The sequence below is a fragment of the Protopterus annectens genome, chromosome 5.part0 (assembly GCF_019279795.1).
Source record: "Protopterus annectens isolate FY-2018-M chromosome 5.part0, PAN1.0, whole genome shotgun sequence".
Lineage (NCBI taxonomy): Eukaryota > Metazoa > Chordata > Ceratodontiformes > Protopteridae > Protopterus > Protopterus annectens.
The window spans coordinates 1,549,453,052-1,549,472,523 of record NC_056735.1 but is presented as its reverse complement, the minus strand read 5'-3'; positions in this window follow the sequence as shown (position 1 = coordinate 1,549,472,523).

Sequence of the window (19,472 nt, the reverse complement as noted above, 5' to 3'; positions counted from 1 at the left end):
AATGTTTTTCATTCACAATTTTTATTTTTTATTATAGATAGGGTTAAGTCTAACATTCAGAACTGCAATTTTATATTACATTTGTGTTTTACTGTCAGACTCTGAAGAAGCCAGGTTGCTGGTGAAAGCATATGCTTAGTCTGTTGTTGGTTGAATAAATCTTCGTGCTTCAGATCTTGAGTATTCATTCAGTGCACACTGTGGTTTGAATTTCATTTTATTTTCTTGGTTGAACCTTTGTTGGTTCTGGTGGACTGTTTAACTGCAGTCGTGTAGCATGCCATGCCATGTCTGGCACCAACATATCTGCAATATGTCCCACACTCACCATAACCACTGTACACTGGCCATGTCGAGCATTGGGATTCCTTCACGTCAACATGCACCACTCATCCCGTGTGTGTACATAGCATGCATGTGCTACACCCGTGCCCACTATTATCTGCTATGGACACAGACACTGTACTCAGACATGGATATCTATGTGTCTCACAGATAACACATGCAGCCATGGCATGTATACTTGTGAGTGATGGTGCACAAGGCATTGCAGAGCTGATAATACCTGCATTGAAATGTTGTGTCCATGTACACACTGTGTTCCAGGGTGTAGCCAATCACAGAACTCACACTTGCATCAAAGGCATGTATACCGCCATTAAATAGGGGCGTCTACACTTGCACTGCATGGTCTTGTGCAACACATATTCTGCATGCTGACATGTGAGTGGTGGCTGTTTACCTAGTGATACTGACACCCACCTTCACCCACTATAGAGTATGTTTTGGATTGCTGGTGTGTGTGTGTGTATGTGCTGTAGTGAGGAGTGTATTAGTGTTCATGTGTTCATGTGTGCATGTGTTCATGTGTGCACGTGTTCCTGTGTGCACGTGTTCATGTGTGCATGTGTTTATGTGTGCATGTGTGCATGTGTTCATGTGTGCATGTGTGCATGTGTGCATGTGTTCATGTGTGCATGTGTGCATGTGTGCATGGGTTCATGTGTACATGTGTGTATGTGTGCATGTGTGCATGTGTGCATGTGTGCATGTGTTCATGTGTGCATGTGTTCATGTGTTCATGTGTACATGTGTTCATGTGTGCATGTGTGCATGTGTTTATGTGTGCATGTGTGCATGTGTTCATGTGTGCATGTGTGCATGGGTTCAAGTGTGCATGTGTGCATGTGTTCATGTGTGCATGCGTGCATGTGTTCATGTGTGCATGTGTGCATGTGTTCATGTGTTCATGTGTGCATGTGTTCATGTGTGCATGTGTGCATGTTTGCACGTGTTCATGTGTGCATGTGTGCATGTGTTCATGTGTGCATGTGTGCATGTGTGCATGTGTGCATGTGTGCATGTGTTCATGTGCAGATCGTAAAGTGTGTTTCCTGTCTTCCTCTCACAGGTGCTGAATTAGGGCTGGCTGCAAGCAGCAGGGAACCTGAAGCCACTGCCACGAATAGTGGTACAGGAAGGTTTGACAGGGTCTGTCATTGGGCGCCAGCCGACAGTACACAGCGTTCAACCCCATCTATGCGCACACTCATACTGTCAATACATCCCTCACCACCAATGGCCATAGGCGAGGGACAGCATGCAGTTGGCATTGACCTGGAGAGTGTGGTACCCATGGCACTTGCATCCCCTCACAGCAGCCATAGCCATATTCCTGAATGGTACCACATAGGCAGAGGTCCAGGGGTTCTCGGGGGAGCACCGCTGGTCGTATTGCCCCTGGCTGGCGTGCCCTCACAGGTCGTATGATATCCAGTATGTTCCGGGCTGTAATGCAGGCTCAGGCATGTATGGAATGCTACACCAGGCAGGGACTTAGGGCGCAGAGGGCACATTACACTGCTATCAATGACAGCATCCGTGACCTTGCCAGTGCCATCCGGACTTACACCAATGTCACTGATAGACGTTGGGGGGAGACATTAGATGCCCTCCACAATATGTCTTCCATGAGCCAGGACTGTGTGGGACAGTTGCGAAGTCGACACGGACGCATGCCAGCAACAGCAACAGCTGGCAGTGGTCCCGGACAGCCCACAGTTCACGGCCGCTCCTGTAGTGGCAGTACCATCCCCAGCAATGCTGGGGCTGGCCTATCCATTGACTGTCCCAGTAGACCATGTGCATGTGGCTCTGGTCAGTCCCAGCAGGGACATGGGTCCAGTCATCATACCTCCGCCTCTGATGACAGTACCCAGTCAAGGTCGGTACCCGATACTGTCCGTAGCACCCCTGCCAGGCACAGGTACTGTGTTTGTGGCCAGAGACAGTGATCTGTACAGCCTAGCAGGTACAGACTGTGGCTGTCCCACAAACTACCATATATGGCAGCCACATGGTGGAGCTGTGTGCATGCAGACACACACACATTCACCAAACAACTAGGGCTCACACATACACACATACATTACATACATTACATCAACATTGGCCCATGCTGTACTGTTGTCACTCACACACACACACACACACACACACACACACACACACACACACACACAGACATGTCGATTGGATGGGTCAATGTTAGGTTCTGGCAAACAACAAAACGCCCTGTGCATATGATCATACCTGTGTCGCCTCCTGTCATCTGTAACATTGACAGAGGAACAGGCTAACATGGTGCTGATGCACAGGGTGACACTATAGCAGTGTAGCAATATTAGCAAGTTGTGAACAGGAAAGTGTAATGACATCCTTGTAGGTATATCTGAGCAGACATTATGCATCAAAGCTCTGATTGTCAGCGTAGCATTGTTTACACCACTGTTAGGTCTGAGTATGTATTGTCCACCCATGTGCCACTTGGCTGAAGTGTAATGTGTTGCCAGCATGTGTTAGTGTGTGGACAGTACGTGTGTGATGTGTGCTGTACAGATTAGCAAGTGTACATCTGTGAACATGGTAGGTGTGCACTGTCTGCATGTACGTGCATAGTGGACAAATGGGACATGTGGCATACCCTGTTGTACACATTGTTAACATCTCATAGTATCTTTCAATGGACAGTTTGCATTCTACTACAGTTATGTACCAACATGGGTAGACATGTGTGTATGACATGGGTTGACACCATGCTGTGTGTGATACCATTAATATCTTTCAATTATTTGCGGTCTGGTAGTATACACAACCTCAAAAGCATGACTATAAGCAATCATTGGATGATGTCCTGACAAATGACACACAGTCATAGGGAACTCAGTAACAGTTGGATCCTTCCGGTGCTACACTATAACACTGACCAGTGGTAATGACCACCACCCATTCCTGTGACCACACCTCTTTGGCATATAGCCCCCTTAGGTGCATGCAAACACACTAGGGATGTGTCCATCCATATCTGGAAATGCATGCATTGGCCTACAATGCATTCCCTGGATGGGACGCATATCCTACACAAGGGTATAATACAGACAGATACCTGTTGTCTGATACATGCTGTATAGCAGTAAGCCGACTATGGCATAGTCATCCACATGTACTATACATACTATCTCATCAGTACCACACAGGTGGTAGCCCTCAACATGTATGTTGGGTACCAATGTGTACATACGGCCTCATGTTATGTCATGTGTCCCTTGGTATCCACATATCCATAGGTATTGTGGAGTCCCAAGGTGTATCACATAAGACATTGGAGGCCTGAATGCATATCCACAAGGCAGTTGTACACCTATAAAGACTGTCCATTATTGGCAGTCGTTGTTGTGTATGAGCATGTCTGACATATACCCTCACTCACACTACTCTTAGGTAACTGTCATGGGTGTGTGTGGCACAGATGACCGTGGCCACAGATCATGACAGTGGACGGTCTTGTCACATACATACATATGTGACCTACGATCTGAGAAGCAGCGGCGCAACCTGTCAATGGAAACAAATGTATTCATGTAGTATTCCGGCTTCACACCTATGTATGTACTGATTGAGGGGACATGTGCACATATATTTTTGCACCTCAGATACCTGATGTGTGCAATGCACTTACTGTTGCAATCATAATATGTCATACCATAGTAAAAGCAAAACCCACACTGCATTGACCCACAGTGACACACACACACAGTCAGCGTTTGGAGGACTCAAACCCCTCCCTAACTCTGTTATGATACTAGAGAGAAAGATGCATTAACATGGTGCACCATTTGCTTTACTGGGTGGTTTCACTCCTCCTGCTGTATTTACAGGATGGTGACATCATCAGTCTTTCCAAAGAAGAATGTACCTGTTTCAGTGTGTTTTCCCAGTCTCCAAAAAGGGCACTCTGTTTAAAGACAATTGCCCACATACACACAACCCACCCACAGGCAGCATTTGCAAGATTCAAACCCCTACCTAATTATGTTATGATACTAGAAAGAGATGCATTAACACAGCATGCTATTTGCTTTACTGGGTGGTTTTATTTCTCCTGCTGTATTTATAGGATGGTGACATCATCCATCTTTCCAAAGAGGAATGTGCCTCTTTTAGTGTGTTTTCCCAGTCTCCAAAAAGGGCACTCTTTTCAAAGACAATTGCACGCATACACACACAGTCACCATTTGTAGGATTCAAACCCCAACTTAACTATGTTATGATACAAGAGAGAGATGCATTAACACGGCACGCTATTTGCTTTACTGGGTGGCTTTGCTTCTCCTGCTGTATTTATAGGATGGTGACATCATCAGTCTTTCCAAAGTGGAATGCACTTCTTTCAGTGTGTTTTCCCAGTCTCCAAAAATGGCACTCCTTTCAAAGACAATTGCACACATACACACATCCCACCCACAGTCAGCATTTACAGGATTCAAATCCCTACCTAACTATGTTATGATACTAGAAAGAGATGCATTAACATGGCGCGCTATTTGCTTTAGTGGGTGGTTTTACTTCTCCTGCTGTATTTATAGGATGGTGACACCATCAGTCTTTCCAAAGAGGAATGTACCTGTTTCAGTGTGTTTTCCCAGTCTCCTAACTATGCTATGATACTAGAGAGAGATGCATTAACACGGCGCACTATTTGCTTTGCTGGGTGGTTTCACTTCTCCTGCTGTAGTTATAGGATGGTGACATCATCAGTCTTTCCAAAGAGGAATGTACTTCTTTTAGTGTGTATTCCCAGTCTCCAAAAAGGGCACTCCTTTCAAAGACAATTGCCCACATACACCCACCCCACCCACACACACAATCAGCAATTGCAGGATTCAAACCTCTACCTAATTATGTTATGATATTAGAGAGAGATGCATTAACATGGCACGCTATTTGCTTTACTGGGTGGTTTCACTTCTCCTGCTGTATTTATAGGATGGTGACATCATCAGTCTTTCCAAAGAGGAATGTACCTCTTTCAGTGTGTTTTCCCAGTCTCCAAAAATGACACTCCTTTCAAAGACAATTACACGCATACACACACCACACCCACCCACATACAGTCAGCATTTGCAGGATTCAAACCCCTACCTAATGACAGTTGAAAGAGATACATTAACACAGCACGCGATTTGGTTTACTGGGTGGTTTTACTTCTCCTGCTGTATTTGTAGGATGGTGACATCATCAATCTTTCCAAAGAGGAATGTACCTCTTTCAGTGTGTTTTCCCAGTCTCCAAAAAGGACACTCCTTTCAACGACAATTGCACACATACTCACACCCCACCCACACGCATACAGACAGTCAGCATTTGCAGGATTCAAACCCCTGCCTAACTATGTTATGATACTAGAGAGAGATGCATTATTTTGCTTTACTGGGTGGTTTCACTTCTCCTGTTGTATTTATAGGATTTTGACATCATCAGTCTTTCCAAAGAGGAATGTACCTCTTTCAGTGTGTTTTCCCAGTCTCCAAAAAGGGCACTCCTTTCGAAGACAATCGCACACATACAAGCACCGTCAGCATTTGCAAGATTCAAAACCCTACCTAACTATGTTATGATACTAGAGAGAGATGCATTAACAAGGCACGCTATTTGCGCTACTGGGTGGTTTCACTTCTGCTGTGTTTATAGGATGGTAACATCATCAGACTGGACATGGCAATGTTTGTACACTTTGTTTTATGCCATTCCAGGAATGGTCCATGTGGGTCGTCGGGTGTCAACAGCTTGAACAGGAACTCATAATCCTTACCTTGTGTGATCTATCTGTGGACACATTGACATTCCTTCATGTCAACACATATTTATGCACAGCTTGTTGGTTTTGTGGGTACTACATGTGTCTGGGATGTTGATAATGGGCTATTCAAAGTCTATGTGAGACATGTGTAGCTGTGTTCAGTAATGTATGTCCTGGGTGGCTGCCTTGTAAACAGCCTAGCATGTTTGGGAACCATGATCCGCACATGAACATACCACAGTTAGTGGGGTTGTGTATTTGTCAGTTTCCAATAGCTCTGTTTATGACTTCAACCACGATGGACTACATGGCCTTGCAGATCAGACTTCATAGGCATACTGGACTGTACTTACCATGGTGTGTTGTGCACCAACACTTGTGTGGAGTGCCATATGTTGCTGTACCACATTCAACGGTTCCACATCCTGTGTAGGGGGGGGAGGCTCAGCTGACTGTTCAGGTGCAGGATCTGTTTGTTCTGTAGTTTATGCATGACACATATTGTGAATCAATGTATTCCACTTGCTGCCATGCTTTTGGCATTTGGGGTAGCTATTCATCCATTCTTCATGTGATATCTCCTGGTATGTTGATATGGACTATCGTCAGTGGGAGGTGGGTCTGTATATATGGGCCTGTCTGTCAGGATGTCGGCATTGTCAGTCAGGTACAGTTGGCCCTGACTCAGGACATATATGGGTGTACATTGCTATATATGACATCGCTTTCGGAGGTATCATGATTCAGTCTGGACTCCTTTTCAGCTACTCTTTACAGAACACCGACGAACCTGAGCACTAATCCCTGTTATACTCTTTTACACACTTGACACCCTGCTGATCCTTTGTGATCTGGCTACAGTGTATGTCATCATAATATCCCGGCATGTCCAGGGGTCAGTTTCATGTGTACTCTCCAGTCCAGCTGGTGAATATTGTGATGTGTGATGTTGACACAATGTCACATCTGCCTCATGTACACAGGCAACCCTCTCCTCCTCCTGACAAACTCAGCTATATGTGTGAGATGCACCTATAGAGACATACAGGCTGCTGAACTCTCTCGACCCATGACTGGCACAGTCTATCAGGTGGTGAAGGTAACCACACACAACACATATCAGTCTCACATATCTTCTGGCGACAGCACTCAAACCACATTATCACACATAGACATACTCGGATGCTGTGAATTAACTCTGCCTAAGCAGCAGAGACCTCCACAGCAGGCACACACACAACTTCTACCCCACTAAAATACCCACATATCACATAGTTCACAATGTCAGTGTGCCACACAGTCACTGCCCTTCAGGCTAGACAACTCACCTAGTACACTTGTAATAGGCGACACTTATTGTCAGACACACTGACGTACCACTCACCAGCCCAAACATGGGAATAGTAACTTTGGGCTGTCTGTTGGGTGCCAGGATCGGACACATAACACATGCAGTCAGGTCACTCCAAAACAAGCACAGGACTGGCACCATCATTGTCCATGCTGGTGCATAAAACATCAGACATTACTCCCTGGACCACATGACATGGTACATGGAGGAACACTCTGATCATGTAGCCCAGGCCAGTATTACCCTGACCTTGTCTAGCATTTTACACCCACCAATTATGATGTCAAAGCATACAGACAAACATATCACGTTTAACAGTTGGCTAACAAATTGGTGTCATTCATAGGGGATACAGTGTCTGTCAGCCTGTGGTGACATGCTCGACATGCCACATAGCTTCAGTATGGACAGCTTGCACCTGTCTCACTTGGACCTTCGAATGCTGGCTAAGGATCTTGCTACCACCATAGTGCATTTGTTGAGCAGGGCGATATAGACAAACCCACCTCCATAGACATTACAGGTTATATGACACTAAGTGTAATGCTGCTCAACACCAGATGTGTTACTCTCCTATTGCGGCCACTCAGGACTCTCCTCAGTATGGAGGATAGCGATATCTGTGCACTAACAGATGCCTAGTTCAGGCTCACATATGCACACCAGCACTACCAGGTTATGTTTCATACCATGCTTTCTGGCCACAGGACTTGGAACGGACAACACAACTAGGGGGAGTATCCATATACATCACAGATACACACACCTCCGGGTTAGTAGCACTGCACAAAGCATCACAGACCATACATATACAACTACCATTGTGCAGAACTGCCTTTCAGTTTGTTGCCTGCTACTGACCACCCTCCCATACTCAGGAAAGATACTCAGCATTCCTGGGAACAGTGGGGAATATGGAGGTCTCCACAAACAACATTATATTGGGTGACTTCAAATACACTAATATTGACTGGGGATACTACTCAAGCCCCAACACCCTCGCCTTACAGTCGCTACAATTTGTTAATTCATATGCTATGGCACAACCAGTCACCAGAGCTACAAGGAGGAATACATATTGGACCTGATCATCACCAACATGGGGACTCTATGTTCCACACCAGCGATATACCCCTCATTGCTAAGGTCAGAACATACATATATCTCACTGGACATACATATACCCTCCACACACCCATCCTGGGTATTCTTGGTGAACTTCTCATGAGCCAATGTCTCACTTCACCAAAGCAAGGTGGTATCCTTCAGAGACCCTGAGACAGTGGCAATTACGGCTCCAACTGCTGAATCCTTTACATACACATTCTATGGACACCTAGTGGACTGCATGGATTGTGCTATCCAAAATAACAACAGGACTCACTCCTCCAATGGCAGGGGCCTGTCTGGTAGACCACAGCCATTAATAAGCTATTCATCATCAGGAGGAAGCTACTACATGATAGAGCACAATCCCAGACAGGGAAAGCATCTGTGATCTGTACTAGCAGACAGCTACAATCACTCATGAACTTATCTAAGGGCTGCTTCTCATGGACAATTGCACCAGACACGTAGGACTGTCACAAGGCCTTCTTCAGTTATGTCAGGAACCTGGGTGGACACTCACTGATATGCTGTTTGTTACTGCATACTGACTAAACTTACCCTGAACCCACTGGCATTGCCAACATCCTGGCAAACAGGTTCAGTGCAGATGTCTCCCCCCCATCCCCCCTAGGGAGCAACTATCCATCCCAAAAGAGGGTAACCTTCCTGACATCACACAGTAACAGGTGAGTGCTGCCCTCCCCAAAGCATACAACACAGCATCAATGTGACCAGATGATGTCCCGGCATGCATCTTACACGAGCTTCATGACAGACGTAACCCTCACATTACATCACTGTGCAATATCAAAGTTACTACAGGATATGTACCCACGGAATGGTGTACAGCGACAATGGTCCCACAACGGACCACAGACAATATTGCCCTATAAGCCTAACTAGCCTGTTCTGCAACACTATGGAGTGTATTGTCATGGGTCTCTTACATATACACACTGGGAACCTACAGACACTGTGTCCTACACATTTCAGCATTGTTGTGGGCAGATCTTGCCTCTTGAACATGTTTGCATTCTTTACACGATTAGCAGGTCCATCGACATAGGGACAGTTGTCCCCACAGCCTACCTGAACCTTGCAAACCCCTTCCACACAATAACCCACTGGGCCATTATGCATAGGCTCACCAGCGTCGATATGGACACATATCTCACATGGTGGATTGCTACCTGGATCAGGGTTAGCACCCACATGGTCAGAATTGCAGGTGCCATGTCTGACTATACACCAGTTACATGTGGCATTCCACACGGCTCGGTCCTGGGACCTCTCTTGTTCAGTATATATTTGTCTGACGTACAGGCTAACACAGGAGGAATATGGCTGACCTTGTTCGCACTTGGCTGCAAACTGGGTGCCATAATTAACTCTCCGGCTGCTACATGCATACTCAAACAGGGTCTCACAGAGATGGATGACTGGTGCCTGAGCCATGGCCTACAGCTAAATGCCATTGGTTGCATAGTCACCCCCTTTGGGTATAGCAACATGACCACACATTACCACATTGGTAGTACTCCATTACATACGGTAGGAGTTGTTAGGTGATTGGGACATGACTTGTTTGTACTGTCGCCTTTGACAATCATGTTGCCAAAGTGGTTGGACAGACCTTCTATATAAGCCACCTTATCCCATATGGTTTCACATGTAGATCGAGTGAGGTCATTGTGCCCCTATACTCATCACAACCACACTTGGTTACAATGCCACGTTTGGGGTGTACCTTACCCAACACCTGCAGCAACTGTACTGGCCACAGAAGTTCCTCACCAGGCAGATGTAGGGACTCACACGGATGACCTGCTCAGTTCGGATGCAGTAACTCCAGCTATACTCAGTCGCTTACCACCTACTCGGATATGATGTGTGCCTGTTGTTTATGGAAATACCCAACCAAGAATTACTGGACATGCTCCACCTCAGGATATTTGACTCCCTTGGAGCTACACACTCCAGGGACATATACCTCAGCAAAGATGCTAATTGGACATGCTGGAGGGACAGATGCTTATCCCAGGGCCTCCACTCACTCCGGATTGTGATCACAGTTTCACATAGGCAGAGCCACCCACTGACCACCTACAGGGGCCATCTTGATGGCTGTATGGGTGATCGTATGTTTACCCCTGGGATATCTTGTGTGTCCCTGCTAGACAGAGGCACACTAGCCTAGACATACATGGGCTATCTTGTGTGACCTACTATTCACTGGCACAGTGTAGTAATCTGACAGGGTTGCAAAAGCCAAACACACTCTGGCTAGGCTTGTACATGCCCTAGGGCAGATAGCCTAGTATCGACCTCTGAACCTATACTTTTGTTCGGAATGCACAATATTTATTGCTGATACTGTTTACAGGTCTTTATCGACTTTGCTTTCCCAGTTTCTATGAATAACTTGGGTATCTGCAGAACATATTTGATTATGACAGGGTTCCACTATATTATATATGTGTCTGTTGTCATGTAACTGTGTGCACAGGGTGGATTGCTGGATAGTGAGAGGTTCCTGGGTTTACACATGCAACTGCCAGATATGTGTGGCCCACTGCTGTACTCAGACATGGCCTAAGTGTGTGAACATGCCCAGTTCAGGCTTTCCATGTTTTGTTGCCTGACATTTGTCTCATTTATTCAAGTGTGTGAGCATGCCCATTGTGACCTTTCAGTATGTTGTGATCTGAGGTCCACTACATTTGTGGATGTGTGTGAACATGACCAATATTAACATTTATACTGTGTGTGCGTGTGTTGGAAGTCAAGTTCTGTTCTTACTGCAGGACTCAACTTTGTGTCATAACTCAACAGGGATTATGCTGTGCCTGCAGGGTTTCCATGAGATACCTTGCATAGCCCTATCAACATTCCTTCATACTGGCTGACCACTACAATAGTGTCATGGTTTAGTGGTTCAGTGCTTTAACTATAGTGCACAGTATCCTGGGTTTGAGGCCCATCACTGCTTTATATGTTCATACTGAGCAGACCAGACTGCTTAAGGGCCAGTTAAGCAAATATGAGCATGTTGGCTTTTGTTCAGCTATGCCCTACTTAGACCAGGCTTGTCTAACATTGCTGAATATTCACCAACTTTGCTGGACGTTGCCCAATATTACTCAACATTGACCACAGTTGCACTAGTTGGTGTGTGCGATTCTGTTTGCAGAAACTACATGGTGGTAAATGCTGTTTAGCACTGCTTTACATTGCTTAACACATGGCAATCATGCCTCAGGTGGTGCTGCAGGGCTTCCTATGTCAGATGCACATTCTACTCTCCCTGTACATGTTTGAAAGCAGGTTGTGTCAACTTAGACATCCCTTTTACTATATGTGTGAGTCAGAGAGAGGTATCATTTCCAGAGTTCCTACTGAGCCAGTGTATGTGCTATGCGTTGCCTCTTTGCCAAGGCCAAAGCATACTGGGCACACCTCCTTCTGCTTACTGGGGCAGGCGCAGGTTGTTCCTCCTCTGAGTCACCCTGGGCCTGTGCAGGCCTAGGCAATGGTGGGGGGCTGTTTGACCATGCCCCATGCTGATCTTGCTGCAGCTGTTTTTGCAGGATCATATTATGTAGCATAGCACATACCATGGCAATTTGGGTACATGTAGTTGGTGAGTACTGCAAGGCTCCACCAGATGTGCCCAGGCACCGGAACCGTGACTTGAGCAGCCCAACCACACGCTCAATTACATTTCATGTTTGTGCGTGTGCCTCATTATGGTGTTCCTGTTCAGTTGTATGTGTGTTTCTGATGGGTGTCATCAGCCACGGCTTCAGTGCATAGCCAGCATCCCCCACTAGGTGACCATGTGGGATATCCCCATTGGCAAATGTCTTGTACAGCTGCGTCAGATGCTAGATATGGGAATCATGGTAGCTTCTAGGGCAGCCAGCACACGCATTCAGTATTATGCCCTGGACATCACACCCGACCTGGAAGTTGATGGAGGGGAAGCCCTTGCGGTTGAATTAGACCCGACCCCGCTCACCGGCTGGTGCTTTGATGTGTATGTGCGTGCAGTCTATTGCACCCACTACCTCAGGGTATTCCACTATATGCTGGAAGAGATGCATATTGCTGGCCAATATCTCACAGGAATTGGGGAAATATACATGATCACCGACATGTGCTGACTTGGCATCCAGGAACTGGTGCAGTACCCTGGATGCTGATGCCTGTGATATCCCCATCATATCACCAGTTGGTCTCTGGAAGGTACCTGTTGCTAATATTCTTAGGCCAACACATACCTTGGTTTCCACTGGGATGGGTACCCCTCTGTTGGTTCTGTGTGTGAGGCGTGGCCTGCACAGCTCAACAATTTGCTGCAGGAGGTCTCTGTCCACTCTATAGCGCTTCACTATCTCCAGCTCGTGTAGCCCCTGGTAGGTTACCCTGGGCCTGTACACTCTTCTCCGTCTCCTCACTGTGGGTTGTCCAGCAGCATTTCGATTGTCACCACCCTCAGCATGTTGCATATGTCACCTTATAACAGCAATGGCAGCCCCTAACATTTCTTTGTCTCAGTAAAGCTTTTTCAGTTTTCACTTCTATTAGCTTACTGCAGTGTCTCTTGTGAGAAACATTATGGACTGTTGTTTGCAGAGTTTTAAGTGCTAGGCTGGGCTGGGCTAGTGTACTGCCTGTGTAATTGCCTGATTCTGATTGTCTACACCTGCTAGCTCTGCTAGTACTCCCTGTTAGCTTCCTACTATTTGTTGTGCTTCCTATTTCCTTTCGGTTTCCTCGGGGGGGGGGGGGCAGCGCTGCACACAAAAGTGCAAAAATGCTCACAGCAGCTCACACGTGTCCACACATGCTTACACGGACTACAACTTGCTTATTCAGGTTAAAAAGTGCGCACACCGGCGCAAACGTGTTTACAACACTTTAAACTGCCTTATACATGCTTACTCCGGCTTAAACGCGCATACTCACGCTTACACGCATGCACACTGTCTTACTCGGGTTTACAGGTGCGCACAACTAGTCACCACAGCCACAAGGGGGAATACATATTGGACCTGATCATCACCAACATGGGGACTCTATGTTCCACACCAGCGATATACCCCTCATTGATAAGGTCAGAACATACATATATCTCACTGGACATACATAAACCCTCCACACACCCATCCTGGGTATTCTTGGTGAACTTCTCATGAGCCAACATCTCACTTCACCAAAGCAAGGTGGTATCCTTTAGAGACCCTGAGACAGTGGCAATTACGGCTCCGACTGCTGAATCCTTTACATACACATTCTATGGACACCTAGTGGACTGCATGGATTGTGCTATCCAAAATAACAACAGGACTCACTCCTCCAATGGCAGGGGGCCTGTCTGGTAGACCCCAGCCATTAATAAGCTGTTCATCATCAGGAGAAAGCTACTACATGATAGAGCACAATCCCAGACAGGGAAAGCATCTGTGATCTGTACTAGCAGACAGCTACAATCACTCATGAACGTATCTAAGGGCTGCATCTCATGGACAATTGCACCAGACACGTAGGACTGTCACAAGGCCTTCTTCAGTTATGTCAGGAACCTGGGTGGACACTTACTGATATGCTGTTTGTTACTGCATACTGACTAAACTTACCCTGAACCCACTGGCATTGCCAACATCCTGGCAAACAGGTTCAGTGCAGATGTCTCCCCCTATCCCCCCTAGTGAGCAACTATCCATCCCAACAGAGTGTAACCTCCATGACATCACACAGTAACAGGTGAGTGCTGCCCTCCCCAAAGCATACATCACAGCATCAATGTGATCAGATGGTGTCCCGGCATGCATCTTACACGAGCTTCATGACAGACGTAACCCTCACATTACATCACTGTGCAATATCAAAGTTACTACAGGATATGTACCCACGGAATGGCATACAGCGACAATGGTCCCACTACACAGAGTTGGTGCCACAATGGACCACAGACAATATTGTCCTATAAGCCTAACTAGCCTGTTCTGCAACACTATGGAGCATATTGTCATGGGTCTCTTACATATACACATTGGGAACCTACAGACACTGTGTCCTACACATTTCAGCATTGTTGTGGGCAGATCTTGCCTCTTGAACATGTTTGTATTCTTTACACGGTTAACAGGTCCATCGACATAGGGACAGTTGTCCACACAGCCTACCTGAACCTTGCAAACCCCTTCCACACAATAACCCACTGGGCCATTATGCATAGGCTCACCAGCGTCGATATGGACACATATCTCACATGGTGGATTGCTACCTGGATCAGGGTTAGCCCCAGCGTCGATATGGACACATATCTCACATGGTGGATTGCTACCTGGATCAGGGTTAGCCCCCACATGGTCAGAATTGCAGGTGCCATGTCTGACTATACACCAGTTACACGTGGCATTCCACACGGCTCAGTCTTGGGACCTCTCTTGTTCAGTATATATTTGTCTGACGTACAGACTGCCACAGGAGGAATATGGCTGACCTTGTTCGCACTTGGCTGCAAACTGGGTGCCATAATTAACACTCCGGCTGCTACATGCATACTCAAACAGGGTCTCACAGAGATGGATGACTGGTGCCTGAGCCATGGCCTACAGCTAAATGCCATTGGTTGCATAGTCACCCCCTTTGGGAATAGCAACATGACCACACATTACCACATTGGTAGTACTCCATTACATATGGTAGGAGTTGTTAGGTGATTGGGGACATGACTTGTTTGTACTGTCGCCTTTGACATTCACGTTGCCAAAGTGGTTGGACAGACCTTCTATATAAGCCACCTTATCCCATATGGTTTCACATGTAGATCGAGTGAGGTCATTGTGCCCCTATACTCATCACAACCATGCTTGGTTACAGTGCCACGTTTGGGGTGTACCTTACCCAACACCTGCAGCAACTGTATTGGCCACAGAAGTTCCTCACCAGGCAGATGTAGGGACTCACACGGATGACCTGCTCAGTTCGGATGCAGTAACTCCAGCTATACTCAGTCGCTTACCACCTACTCGGATATGATGTGTGCCTGTTGTTTATGGAAATACCCAACCCAGAATTACTGGACATGCTCCACCTCAGGATATTTGACTCCGTTGGAGCTACACACTCCAGGGACATATACCTCAGCACAGATGCTAATTGGACATGCTGGAGGGACAGATGCTTATCCCAGGGCCTCCACTCACTCCAGATTGTGATCACAGTTTCACATAGGCAGAGCCACCCACTGACCACCTACAGGGGCCATCTTGATGGCTGTATGGGTGATCGTATGTTTACCCCTGGGATAGCTTGTGTGTCCCTGCTAGACAGAGGCACACTAGCCTAGACGTACATGGGCTATCTTGTGTGACCTACTATTCACTGGCACAGTGTAGTAATCTGACAGGGTTGCAAAAGCCAAACACACTCTGGCTAGGCTTGTACATGCCCTAGGGCAGATAGCCTAGTATCGACCTCTGAACCTATACTTTTGTTCGGAATGCACAATATTTATTGCTGATACTGTTTACAGGTCTTTATTGACTTTGCTTTCCCAGTTTCTATGAACAACTTAGGTATCTGCAGAACATATTTGATTATGACAGGGTTCCACTATATTATATATGTGTCTGTTGTCATGTAACTGTGTGCACAGGGTGGATTGCTGGATAGTGAGAGGTTCCTGGGTTTACACATGCAACTGCCAGATATGTGTGGCCCACTGCTGTACTCAGACATGGCCTAAGTGTGTGAACATGCCCAGTTCAGGCTTTCCATGTTTTGTTGCCTGACATTTGTCTCATTTATTCAAGTGTGTGAGCATGCCCAGTGTGACCTTTCAGTATGTTGCGATCTGAGGTCCACTACATTTGTGGATGTGTGTGAACATGACCAATATTAACATTTATACTGTGTGTGCGTGTGTTGGAAGTCAAGTTCTGTTCTTACTGCAGGACTCAACTTTGTGTCATAACTCAACAGGTATTATGCTGTGCCTGCAGGGTTTCCATGAGATACCTTGCATAGCCCTATCAACATTCCTTTATACTGGCTGACCACTGCAATAGTGTCATGGTTTAGTGGTTCAGTGCTTTAACTATAGTGCACAGTATCCTGGGTTCAAGGCCCATCACTGCTTTATATTTTCATACTGAGCAGACCAGACTGCTTAAGGGCCAGTTAAGCAAATATGAGCATGTTGGCTTTTGTTCAGCTATGCCCTACTTAGACCAGGCTTGTCTAACATTGCTGAATATTCACCAACTTTGCTGCACGTTGCCCAATATTACTCAACATTGACCACAGTTGCACTAGTTGGTGTGTGCGATTCTGTTTGCAGAAACTACATGGTGGTAAATGCTGTTTAGCACTGCTTTACATTGCTTAACACATGGCAATCATGCCTCAGGTGGTGCTGCAGGGCTGCCTATGTCAGATGCACATTCTACACTCCCTGTACATGTTTGAAAGCAGGTCGTGTCAACTTAGACATCCCTTTTACTATATGTGTGAGTCAGAGAGAGGTATCATTTCCAGAGTTCCTACTGAGACAGTGTATGTGCTATGCATTGCCTCTTTGCCAAGGCCAAAGCATACTGGGCACGCCTCCTTCTGTCTACTGGGGCAGGCTCAGGTTGTTCCTCCTCCGAGTCACCCTGGGCCTGTGCAGGCCTAGGCAATGGTGGGGGGCTGTTTGGCCATGCCCCATGCTGGTCCTGCTGCATCTGTTTTTGCAGGATCATATTATGTAGCATAGCACATACCATCGCAATTTGGGTACATGTAGTTGGTGAGTACTGCAAGGCTCCACCAGATGTGCCCAGGCACCGGAACCGTGACTTGAGCAGCCCAAACACACGCTCAATTACATTTCGTGTTTGTCTGTGTGCCTCATTATGGCATTCCTGTTCAGGTGTATGTTCACTTCTGATGGGTGTCATCAGCCACGGCTCCAGTGCATAGCCAGCATCCCCCACTAGGTGACCATGTGGGATGTCCCCATTTGCAAATGTCTGGTACAGCTGCGTCAGATGCCAGATATGGGAATCATGGTAGCTTCCAGGGCAGCCAGCACACACATTCGGTATTATGCCCTGGGCATCACACACGACCTGGCAGTTGATGGAGGGGAAGCCCTTGCGGTTGAATTAGACCCGACCCCACTCACCGGCTGGTGCTTTGATGTGTATGTGCGTGCAGTCTATTGCACCCACTACCTCAGGGTATTCCGCTATATGTTGGAAGAGATGCATATTGCTGGCCAATATCTCACGGGAATTGGGGAAATATACATGATCACCGACATGTGCTGACTTGGCATCCAGGAACTGGTGCAGTACCCTGGATGCTGATGCCTGTGATATCCCCATCATATCACCAGTTGGTCTCTGGAAGGTACCTGTTGCTAATATTCTGAGGCCAACACATACCTTGGTTTCCACTGGGATGGGTACCCCTCTGTTGGTTCTGTGTGTGAGGCGTGGCCTGCACAGCTCAACAATTTGCTGCAGGAGGTCTCTGTCCACTCTATAGCACTTCACTATCTCCAGCTCGTGTAGCCCCTGGTAGGTTACCCTGGGCCTGTACACTCTTCTCCGTCTCCTCACTGTGGGTTGTCCAGCAGCATTTCCATTGTCACCACCCTCAGCATGTTGCATATGTCGCCTTATAACAGCAATGGCAGCCCCTAACATTTCTTTGTCTCAGTAAAGCTTTTTCAGTTTTCACTTCTATTAGCTTACTGCAGTGTCTCTTGTGAGAAACATTATGGACTGTTGTTTGCAGAGTTTTAAGTGCTAGGCTGGGCTGGGCTAGTGTACTGCCTGTGTAATTGCCTGATTCTGATTGTTTACACCTGCTAGCTCTGCTAGTACTCCCTGTTAGCTTCCTACTATTTGTCGTGCTTCCTATTTCCTTTCAGTTTCCTTGGGGGGGGGGGCAGCGCTGCACACACAAGTGCAAACACGCTCACAGCAGCTCACACGTGCGCACGCATGCTTACATGGACTACAACTTGCTTACTCAGGTTAAAAAGCACGCATACCGGCGCAAACATGTTTACAACACTTTAAACTGCCTTATACATGCTTACTCCGGCTTAAACACGCGTACTCACGTTTACACGCTTGCACACTGTCTTACTCGGGTTTACAGGTGCGCACATGCATGCATACCCACTCAGCACGAAACTTTGGTGTTATTCATGGCATACACCTTCCATTTTTTTACTTTACCTAGCCTACCTGTTGACACACCTCTTTCAATGATGTGTAAATGACAGCTGACACATACCACTCTGCTCCAATGAGCTTCCCTTCTTTCATACATACCCCACTCGTGATGTCACCTATCTTCTACTCTGTTACTCCCCTTGTCCTACTCCTACACTCCACTGACTGTGCTCATTTGCTATGTAAACCTACAATTCACTATCCTAACCCTACTTTGCATAAGATTGCCTACTAATGCTTGGTTACATCTCTTAGACTGTGCTTACCCCCTTAGCAACCTCTACTCGGTGGACATGTTGTCTTCAGCCTGCAATTCCCTTGCATTGTAAATTAACAATTTACATAAAATCCACATTTGTGGGTTTTAATTTTTATTTTTCTGGTTTTTAGAGTGCAGCCCTTTTGCGCGGCACTGTGCTATGCTTAAACATCGGAAATTGGAGAAAAAAAAATAATTTTTTTTTTCATATTGCATCGGGAAACATTGCCATTGGCCATATATTTGGCCATTGGCATGCTTCCTGCACTGGATGCAACCTTTATTTGGACCTGACACGGCTCCGTTTTGCTATTTGCAGAACGGTACTCAGTTGTCAACTGAGTGCATTTCTGCAGATAACACTGCTCTTAT